Source organism: Zonotrichia albicollis, chromosome 9 (assembly GCF_047830755.1).
Source record: "Zonotrichia albicollis isolate bZonAlb1 chromosome 9, bZonAlb1.hap1, whole genome shotgun sequence".
Lineage (NCBI taxonomy): Eukaryota > Metazoa > Chordata > Aves > Passeriformes > Passerellidae > Zonotrichia > Zonotrichia albicollis.
Window position 1 is genome coordinate 32,349,232 of NC_133827.1, and position 10,369 is coordinate 32,359,600.

General features: G+C 48.7%; 1 long non-coding RNA gene across 1 annotated transcript; it reads right to left on the reverse strand.

Moving 5' to 3' along the window:
* Positions 1-6,658: 6,658 nt before the first annotated feature.
* On the reverse strand, positions 6,659-10,311 carry LOC141730153 (uncharacterized). Its single transcript, XR_012581652.1, has 2 exons — positions 9,357-10,311; positions 6,659-8,851 (listed from the first exon to the last, which is right to left on the reverse strand). It is a non-coding gene; the product is annotated as an uncharacterized LOC141730153 (long non-coding RNA).
* Positions 10,312-10,369: the final 58 nt, after the last annotated feature.

Genomic DNA, 10,369 nt, shown 5'->3' on the forward strand with positions numbered 1-10,369 from the left:
GGTCTTGTGACAGGCAGGCAGAGGCAAAAAGCCAACCTGGCCAAAGAGGATGTGGTAACCCAGGCCTGTGGGGACCAGGCTCCCAAGCCCAGCAGGTCCCTCCTGTTCTTGGTCACTGAGGGACCCTTCTCATCCCATGGGCATGTGGAGCCCGGTCAGGAGGAGGGTTGGGAAGACGAGCTACATGAAACCATCTTGTCCCATTACTTCTGACAATGAGGGGAGCTGATATGGGCAGGTGGGGCAGGTGGCCAAGGGATATCCTCCCGGACAGGGTGTATTTGAACCTCCTAGGAGGAAAAGTTCAGGCTCCTGGCTCAGGCGCTGGCCTAAATATCAGCGCAGCGTGGTGAGATGAGCTTGTCTCTTAGAACAGCTCAACCAAGAGGCTGGCAGAGGCCTGAGCTTTACTTCTGGTAGCTCTTGCGGGCTGCTGCTCAGGGCACCGGCCCCCAGCTCTGCTGTACCTCGAATCCTCCCGCCTCCCTCCACCTCACTTTCCACATCTACAAAGTAGAGCTAAAGCTAATTACAGCCCCTAGAATGGAGCTGCATCACTTGGCTTTACCAGTGTTTCAAAAGCACCCAGACATAAAAGGTGCTTGAGAAAGCAGAGTATTGTTATTACTAATAATTACAAAAATTAACCAAATATTTGTCTAGCAGCATCCATCCCCACTGCTGCTTCTTACATAAAACACACACATGCTCTGACTGCCAAGCCAAAGCCCCAGAATCACTACATCAGCCCTACGGTATCGAGAAGGGGGGCAAAGTGCCTTGGGTCTAAAAAGGGTTGTCTGTTCCAGCAATTAATTTAATTGTCCTAAATATAACCCAGGTATAGTGCAGATCCAGATTGCTGGCTGACAACAAACCCAAACAGGGCCCAGAGGCTGTGAGGCAGCAGGTTAAACGCTGCCTCTGAAGCTGCTGGGCTGATCCTGGCACACGAGTATATTTTCTCTTGGTATTCGCCGCCGCTTGCTGCTGTGGAGTTGAATTCTCGTAAAATGTTTATCAATGCCTGGGCATCTTCCAAACCAAGAAAGGGTGCGTGAGAAGTGTCCCCTTGCAGTCAGCAGAGACTGGATTTCATCACTTGTTTTAATTCCCGTCTTCATAATTTTATTGCTTTTTTTTCTCCTGTTTTCTAATAAGCTCTTCTAACACCTAATGAAATCAGTTCATTTTTCCTTCTACTTGCCTCCCCCTGCTGCCATCGCGATTACCTAGACTAGAAAAATACAGAGCACGGGGTCCTGCAGGCTGAGGTTTTAGTGACTGATTTCAACTGACGTGAGCAGAATCGGCAATGAACTTCAATGTCATGGAATTTTGATTCCTCCCTCTTCCGTACTGCATGAAATATCTGAAGGGGACAAATGCCAAGGAGTGAGAAGAATTCTTTTGGGTTGTACAACCAAAAATGAAACTAAGAAAGGAGCCATTTCCAGAGGGGGAGATGCAGTCAGCTGTGCAATCCTTATCTGTAATAGATGGCATCTCTCACTGACATGATCTCTATTATCCTCCTATCTCAGCATCTCACAGGCTTTAATGGATTCTCCCCTCCAGCATTTCTTCAAGACTCTGCCATTGTCGTACACACATTTTACTAACCAGGACCAGAAGTACCAAAAGGCCAAGACCCAGCTTCCCTAACTTACACTGGCACTCAAGTTCCTGTTGGTCACTGTGTAAAAACCCATCTGTAATCTGGGCACTACATTATTTAACAGGAAATTCATTTGCAAAGGTAAAAAAAGTGTTCTGTGGCCACAGAGAGGCAAAACAAATCTCATAAAATCCAAGTTTATTTCCTGCTCTGCTTTCAAAACAAAACACAATAATTTTAGCAGACAATTAAACTCTCTGATTTCCAAGGGAGGCAGGCACACAAATACTTTTGAGGATCTGAGCCCACATGATTATGTAAGGAATTAGTAGGAGGGAATTAACCCAATCGCTGGAGCATCCTTGTGGCGAGGATATCATCCACACTCAGGGCTGCAACATGGGAACATGTCAGAGCAAAATGTAAAACTCAGAAATACTTAAAATTTGAATCAGCAAAGTGCCAAAAAGTGTCACAACATTGCTCCATGTCAGGACAATATCTAGCCTGTGCCCTTTCTACCTCCTGCCTCACCACCGTGCTGTCTGTACTCCAAAAAGCCAGGAAGAAAAAGCCCAGCATTGCACATACTGCTTCCAAGCACACGGGACCTCCATGCGGGGCAGTTGCCCGTGGACTGGTTGTCTGTGCATTACCCTCTGTGCATGGACTCAGGCTCTGTGTCAGGGCAAACAGCCCCTGGGCACCCACGAGACATTTGGCAGGAGGACTAGGGGTGCCCCATGCCGAGCAGACGCAGGGATGTGGGGACAAGGCAGCAGCGGGGCAGGATTTCCATCACCAGGCAAGGATCTCACATTTCTCCCTCCACCCTGGGGCTGCTCCTTAAATATACTGTGATATTAAACCAAAACTACTTTAAAAACATAAAAATAAGTAGGAGCAAGCAGGATTTGGGGAAGGAATGGAGAAGGTTGTGGGCTCTTCGTCAGGACGTGGTAATGAGGAGCATTGGGTGAAGGCAGTTCCAAGGTGGGCTCCTTGATTCCAGCCTGACTGGGACATAAAGGAGATCTGGCTCCTTTCCCAAATTTTAATGCTGTCACAGTCAAATTTATCACGCTGAAACCGGTGGAGTTGTTTCAGGAGTGAGGACTGGGGCAGCAGCAGACCTGGGAATGCAGAATGCAGACACTGGGAACCAAACCTCCCTGCCTGGGATGGACACAGCTCCCAGCATGGCTCTGACAATAAAAGCAAACCTTCCCGGGCAGGCAAAGGCTGCCTCGACTGTCACTTTAATTGAAACCTTCTGCAGCTGTATTCTTCACCTTACGTTTAATGATTCACCTCTTAAGCAGCCCACTTGTACCTTTGTAATCTTTGGGAAGGTTAACTTGTTGATCCTCGAAACTTGTCTGGAGGGAGAGAGGCAATTCGCAGGGAGGCTAGGAAGGAAAAAAGTATCAAGTTTTCTGATGAAAAGTATTTTTATTGAGGGAAAAGGAATGAGAAATGAACTGCAAAATTCAGAAGAGCCGATGAGACTTTGGAAAGAAAAAAGAAAACAAGAAGAAAAAAAAAAAAGAAAAAAAAGTCAATTAAAAAATAGGAGGGGTGGGGGGAGCAGTTGGGTTTAGCTCCCAGTTCATTTCTGCTTTATAGGAATCAAAAATATATTTGTCATTTACCAAATTAAATAAATATAATCCTAGCATTAAATTATTTTTAGTACATTAAGAGTTACATTCTTATGGGCAATAATCTATTTGTAACACTGTAATGGAGTAACTGGCAATTTCATACAGCTTTGGGATCGATTTTTTCCTATTTGCCATGCACCTATGCAAATAAATATCCCATTTGATTCATGTCCATATCGTAGGATCTGCCTGCTTCTTTCTTACTCCTTTAATATTTAATTATTTAAAACAAGGAGAAATCTCACGGGAATTTTTGTCTCAAAAAATAGCTGACTTTTTCTTGTCATTCGAGAATAACAGAAAAAAAGATGTGAAAATCTAATTCAAGTCCCAAAACTGAAACTCAAATAAGGACGAGGAGAAAAAAATCTTAAACCCCAGAAACCAAACTTCCTCCCCTCCCTTTTTACATGAATATTCTGAGTTTTTACTGCAGCTATTCATAGTCATACCTAAATGTAGTCTATAAATCTACTAATATATTATTTAACACTCTAACTACTGGTATAAAAAATTATAAAATATTCTGTTGGCAATACATTTAATTGAATTTTTTTTAGAGACAGCTTGTTACTGCCAGACATGCTTTTAGAGATAGTACGAAGAAATAAAAGAATTCCAGAAGGCAGTAAAACAAATAATCACCATTTTCACCATTACTTCCAGATACCCTCCTATCCAGTCACTAAATCCTTTAAGTCTAAATCAAAGAGTTTCCGTGAACAAAACTGCACAGATCATTTCAAAGAATATAAAAATTACGTCGATGTTTTATTTGAAGAGAGAAATTGAAATTCACATGGTACTCTACTGGCTGAGAGTCCGGGGAGTTATTAAAGGAAAAACAGAAATAAACCAGGCTAGTTTAGCCTGAACTTTAGAGGCCTGTTTCAAAACGATCAGGGTCAATGCAAATCTCTCTCTTAATTACAATGTGCTTGTGCCTCTAAAAGTTTGAGGCATTGTCCTTCTTCTTAGTCTCTCTGCTGATTTTTAATATCAGGTATCTGCAAGATTCTCTGAGACGTAGGAGTAATAAATAATATTATAAACCATTCAAAGCAAGCACTGCCTTTTATTCTTTTTATCACTTTTTTCCCCAACAAATCAACTTACACATTTGGTTTGAACTACCTCAGCACAACTCCTAATCAGAGAAGTATCTGTAGGGTTTAGAGAGGTTTTTTTCATTGTAATGTCTGAACGCTGACAGATCTGCTGAAAAGAAAAGAGGTCAGTAGTGCTGCTCAGCCATGGGACAGGGATTTTCAGCTTCCACTGGTCACACACCTCAGTTTGGTGGGTGCCAGGATGACAAGATTTGGGGACAAGCAAGGAATTGGGCTTGCCCCACCACATCCCCTGCCAGGAGGCTCCTTACTCGGCACAGCCCCACTGAGGCACAGACAGGCTTTGGTCCATAACTGGTTAAAAATCGACTGGGTCCAGGGTGGGAGGTAATTATTTGCAGCTCGAAAACTTTGGGATGAATTTTCCTTTTAAATCTAAGATGGGGCAGAACTGATGTGGGGCTGTGAGTGCTCAGTGGAATGAGGACAGTCACAGTCCTTACCCACCTTCCGAGAACTGCTGTTTATGCTCAGCCAGTTTGGGAGATCAGGCAGGAGACAGGCAGATATCTTGCTCCTATGTGGCAAGAAAGTAATTTTTGACAGGCAAGTCTACACTGTCTCCTGGCACCAAGCAGATATGCCAGTTATTTGGGCAATTTTGCCAGAATATTATCCTGGGGGTTGACGTGCGCACAGAGTGGATGTACACCCCTCCATCATCAGAGCAGTTCTTCTTGCAGAGTATTCCTCTGAGGGTGATTCAGCATCCCAAAAAGGACGTCTGGACACAGCATGGGGGTTAAAACGTGTTCTCAGGCCGTGAGGGGAGCCATGGCATGGCATGGAGGCACTGAGGGCCGGCCTGCCACACTCCACTCCACAGGCCCTGGCTGTCCCTCCCTCCATCCAGACCTCGTCCCTCTGGTCCTGTCCTCCAGGGCACCCTGTGCTTCCCGTCCCAGTACCCATCCAGATGCTGGCACATGCCAAGGGGTATCTGCAGTCACCTAAAGCCTCTGCAAAGGGAGTGACACAGACTGGGCCGGGGGCTTGTGGCCGGCGGGCTCAGTGGGAGCCAGGCCGGGCGAGGGATAGGTGCACTCAGGTGTGCCCAGGGCATGCTGGGACAGCCAGCTTTTACCACAACATTCAAGTTTTTCCACTTCCAGCCCTTTCCCTTGCAGTAAAGACCGAGTTAGAACGCAAACACTCAAATTCACATCAAGAAAAAAATAAAAAGAAAGCAAGAGAAAGGAGCCCCGATGAGCATTGCAGCACCCCACTGCCTGCCATTCCCATAGGCCCAGCTGCTGCTCCCTCTTCTCCTCCCGGTCGGAGCCCATGCCTCTTCCCATACCCAAGAAAACATTTTGTTCTGCGTTAAAGGCTAAAACTAACACATGACCAGCGAGAGGCAGCAGTTTGTTTAGCTCTTGGAGTTTATTTTAATTGCGGCCTTGTTTTGTAATGAGGACGGCTGCAGCAGGGGGAGCCTGTTGGGATCCGGGGGGCTGTTCCAGAGGAGTTTTCTTATCAATAAAAAGAAGTCTCAACTATTTAAATTAACAACAACTGCATGGCATGCATGCTCAGCTGCTTTGTTTTCTGGGAAGTTAAACTGTACATAATTGCTTATTAAGGATTTCAATGGCAGGCTGCACTCACAAGTCCCCTCCAAGTGCCACCTTTTACATCCCCAACATCCATCGGGGAGGAATGAAGATGAGAGAAACGGCCCCGTGTTCATGCTGACAGACATAAAACAGCCTGGTAAACCTTGGTAGTTTGTTATGATGATGCATGAAAAAAAAGGAGGAAAAAAAGTAAAATCATGTGATTTTTATGCAAATCAGATGAATTGGACGGTTTAAACAAACCTTAAATGTCAGGTAGATAAGATCACATACACCTAGAGCAGTGTCATGATGTTCTCTGTACATTACATTCATACTGGAAACCAAAACGTGTTACAGAAATCAGACACCCACAAAAAGCTCTGAGATTGCACTGAGAACAGGTTCCTGCAAAGCACTGGCCTCTGACAAAAAAAAAAAAAAAAAAAAAAAAAAAAAAAAAGCAAAAGAAAAAAAGTAGGTTAGATTAGAAAACAAGATAGCTGAATTCAGGCAGGGACTCGGCTGTCCCTGCACAGCCTGGCCTCGCTGCATTCGCATTAATATGCACAAAACTCTTTTTAAGTAACGTTCATGCAGTGGCACCCAGCTCCAAAATGAGCAGGCTGTCCCTGAAACCCATCCTCGAGAGCCACGGGGAAGAAGAGAGCTTCACAGGCTCTCCTCTCCTCTGTCAGGCTAAACTTTTCTCTCTTAGACGCGTTTTTTTTTTTCTCCCTTTAAAAGTCTTGGCAGTTATTTTTGTGTGAAGATGGGGAAGCCTTATGGCCTGAAGGAGTTAATTTCAAAAGAAAAAATTATAGTGGGGTATTGTTTATTTAAGCAGTGTTTTGTAGAAGACAAGGCACTTCTTTCCAAGGGTGCGGTTCACCTGGGAAAAATATGCGCTGGCCTCGATATACCATAAAAACCTGCTCTGTGTCCCCTGGAGGGAAACGACCCAAGCCCGGGGACTCCCCTCACTGCCAAGTAGCACCTCCAGCTCCGAGGCCCTTCAGCACCCAAGGGCAGCTCCCAGGGATGGCTGAATAATTTCACACTGCTCTGTGCCCTGCACGCCAGCACACAGGCAGAGGGGTTGTTTTTCATCCCAGGAGCTTTGCCAGGGGAGGACATGAAGAAGCTGGAGAGGGACAGTCCGTGGGAGGGTGTGAGGCACCTGTGGCAATGCCCAGCACTGTTCCTGCCTCTGCTCCTGCTCCTTGGAGCTGCTCCAGCACGACCAGAAATACCCCTGCCAGCTCCAAGGGGGACCATTTCCCAACAGCATCACCCCTGTGCCAGCACTGCCACCACTTTGAGGGGTGGCACTGGGGGGTTCAAACCCTTGCCTGGGTGAGGAGCTCTCTGCAGCATGGAGGGTCTTTTTGAGAGAGGGGTGCATGGGGCTGAGCCCCCCCAGCGGGGCTGCCACAGCCTCCCACAGGCAGGGCTGAGCTGCTGCTCCTCCACGTGCCACACAGGCACCTCGTGGGTGTGCAGGAGTCACACCGAGCCCAGAGCCGCTGAGAAACGTCCCACAGCCGACATGGGGCTGCTGGTGGCTTTGCACACTCCCACCAGCCACCCTCCCCACCACAGGGCCACCGTCGTCCCCCAAAGAGAAAACGCTTGCTGTCGCTTGCAGAGGCAGGGGAAGCTGTCCCACCGGGACACTGCCACCCTGGCAGACACCACCACGGCCAGCGGCTGCTGTGCAGGTCCCCAGAGCTGGGACAGGCAAGGGAAGAGGATATCAAGGCCGCACTCAGCAAAGATTCCTCTGGCTAATGGTGGGAGAGGGCTCCCAGGAAAATTACTCCATCCCCAGCTCTCTCAAGTCCCCAGCGAGGCAGCACAGGGACCGCTGCTGGTTTTGGGGGAGCAGTGGGGAACAGAGGCGGGTGGCAAGAGCCCGTGGGTAGCTGCAGCCAGGCCCTGAGTGACAGCAAGGGAGTAGGAGAAAGTATGACACCAGAGCAGAAAGGCCAAAACCTCAGCAAAGGCGCCCAGGCCTCTCATCTCCCAGTCCGAAAGGGATGCTGCTGGCTGCTACCTATGTCCCTGCAACGAGGCGGATTAGGATGGAAACTCTGATGCAAGCCCGGCTTGGCCGTGGCCGGGCAGAGTGAGAAATCTCCCCCGTAAGAGTGCTACTTGAACGGAAGCTGTGCTCGACCTCGGGTCTCCACCAAAAATCCCCCAAGCGGCAGCCCTGCCGCTGCTGCTCCCGAGCGTCCCGCGGGCGCTGGGCTCGCTGGGCTCCGGCTAAAGCGAAAGCGTCACGCACTGCAGAGAAATGACAAACAGAACAGATCTGTCGCTCCCAACAACCCCTTTCCTTTGGGTTTCATTGCTGGGGAAAAAGAACAAACAAAAAAAAAAAAAAAAAACCAACCAAAAAAAACCAAATCAAAATCCCGGAACAGAATTGCCACTTTGGGTCCGTCCCTCCTTGGGTCACTTGCAGAGCCGGGAGCCCCCTCCCTGCCCCGGGCCGGGATCGGAGTCGCACAAGTCACACAGCTCCAGCCGCGCTCGCTCCCTGGGAATCCCACACCGCATTTTAACTACAGGGAAGCCGTCTCTCCAGCATATTTGTACCACCTCGAGTGTCTCGGGAGTACCATCCCTGTCTTGCCACCGGGCTATTTTTAATGACGAGTCGTATTAGCAGAAGGGCTTTCTTCCTAATTTATTACCCCCCCTTCCCGCCGCCCAACCTCCTTGCTTTAAAATGTTTCGGCTCAAGAGCTCAGCTGAGAAATGAAAATAAAGGCAGCACCCGGGCACTTTGCGTCCAAGGCGGCCGCTCCGTGGGCTCGCCAGGGCTGGAATCAGTAGCTCCGAGCAACTGCACCGGTGGACCGAGGGCACTGTGACCTGCGGTGGTTATTCCCGTAAACAAATTTCTATTAATCACCAGGGCCCGGGAATGCCTTCACAGCCCAGAGCGTGCCTTCCCCCGCTCCCCACCACCCCGACCGGCAGCTCGCAGCCCAAAAAACCCGTCCGGGAAAGCAAAATGAGCGATGCGAATCACCCCTAAAGCCAAGCCTTGCTGCAGGGCCCCAGGAAATAAACACGCGAGGCTGGGGGACAGGCGCAGAAACCCCCAGAGATTTACATCCAGGGTGCTACATCTGCACGGGGAAGCGGGGAAGGTTGGGGTGACAGGTCCCCTCCTCGGCACCCCCTGCGACACCCACCCGAGACACTGATTGCAAGGCTTTGCATCATCCCCCCCTCCCACCTCCCAGCAAAGGCCTTTGCCCAGCAAGACGCAAAAAAGTGCAGAAATAAAATCCTTTTCCAGAAAAGCCAAAGCGATTTTGCATCCCCAGCACAGTACAACAATTCCATACAAGCAGAATATTTATAGACTTACAGATTATTTTGCAACAATAACAAAACAGCTACACAGAATTAACCCACCACTTGAGTGTCCTGGAAAGGAAAACAGAACACGGATGGAAAAAAAATAAAAGAAGAAAAAAATAATCAAAATGGGGTCTTTTTTGTCTTGAGAATTCTGGTAAAGAAATAAAAAAGAAAAAAATTAAAAATAAAACCAAAAGTGAATATGTGGAGTTCATGGGGAACCGTCTTTAAGGAAAAAGCTTCTTTCCCCAAGAGTAAATCCCATTGGAGGCCCTGAGCCGAGTGTGGCTGTTTGCAAAAAATTATTTAAAAAAAAAGCTGAATGAGGGAAAAAATAATTAAAGAAAAAGAAGTAAAAATCCAGAACAATGCTGCTGGCTCCTGGCTTTGCTCGCTGGGTTGTTTGGCTGGTTTGGGGTATTTTTTAGGGGGGGGAGGGTGTTTTAGAAACGCGAAAGTGACCCCCCGCCCCAAAATAAATCAATAAAAAATAAACAAATATAAATTATAATTAAAAATACATATACATATATATAAATATATATAAAAATAAAAGGCGCGGTTTTTTCCAAGATCTCTTCGCTCGTTTTCGGAGAGGTTTGGGAGAAAAAAAAAAATAAAAAACCCACAAAAAACCAGAAGCGGAGGCTGGTGGTGGCAGGGGGGTGTGATGTGTGTTTGCACCGCCCGGAGCCGTGCCCGGGACCCCCCGTTTTCCTCTCCCGCCGCCGTCGCCGCCGCCGCCGCCGCTGCTCGGTCCGCGCCGCGCGCGCTGCTCCGCGCCCGCGCGCCCCCCACGTCACCGACAGCACCCGCCGCCACGTGACCCGCCGGCCGGGCGCGACCACTGCTGGGAGGGGGGAACGGGGAGGGGGATGAACGGGGGGCGACACCGTGAGACCCCCGCCGCCGCCGCGGCCCCCCTGGGACACGCGCCCCCACCTCGCCCACCCTGCTGGCGGCCGCCCCGGGGGGGCGCGCACGCCAGGAGGGGCGCGGCGCCGGGGAAGGCGCGGAGGG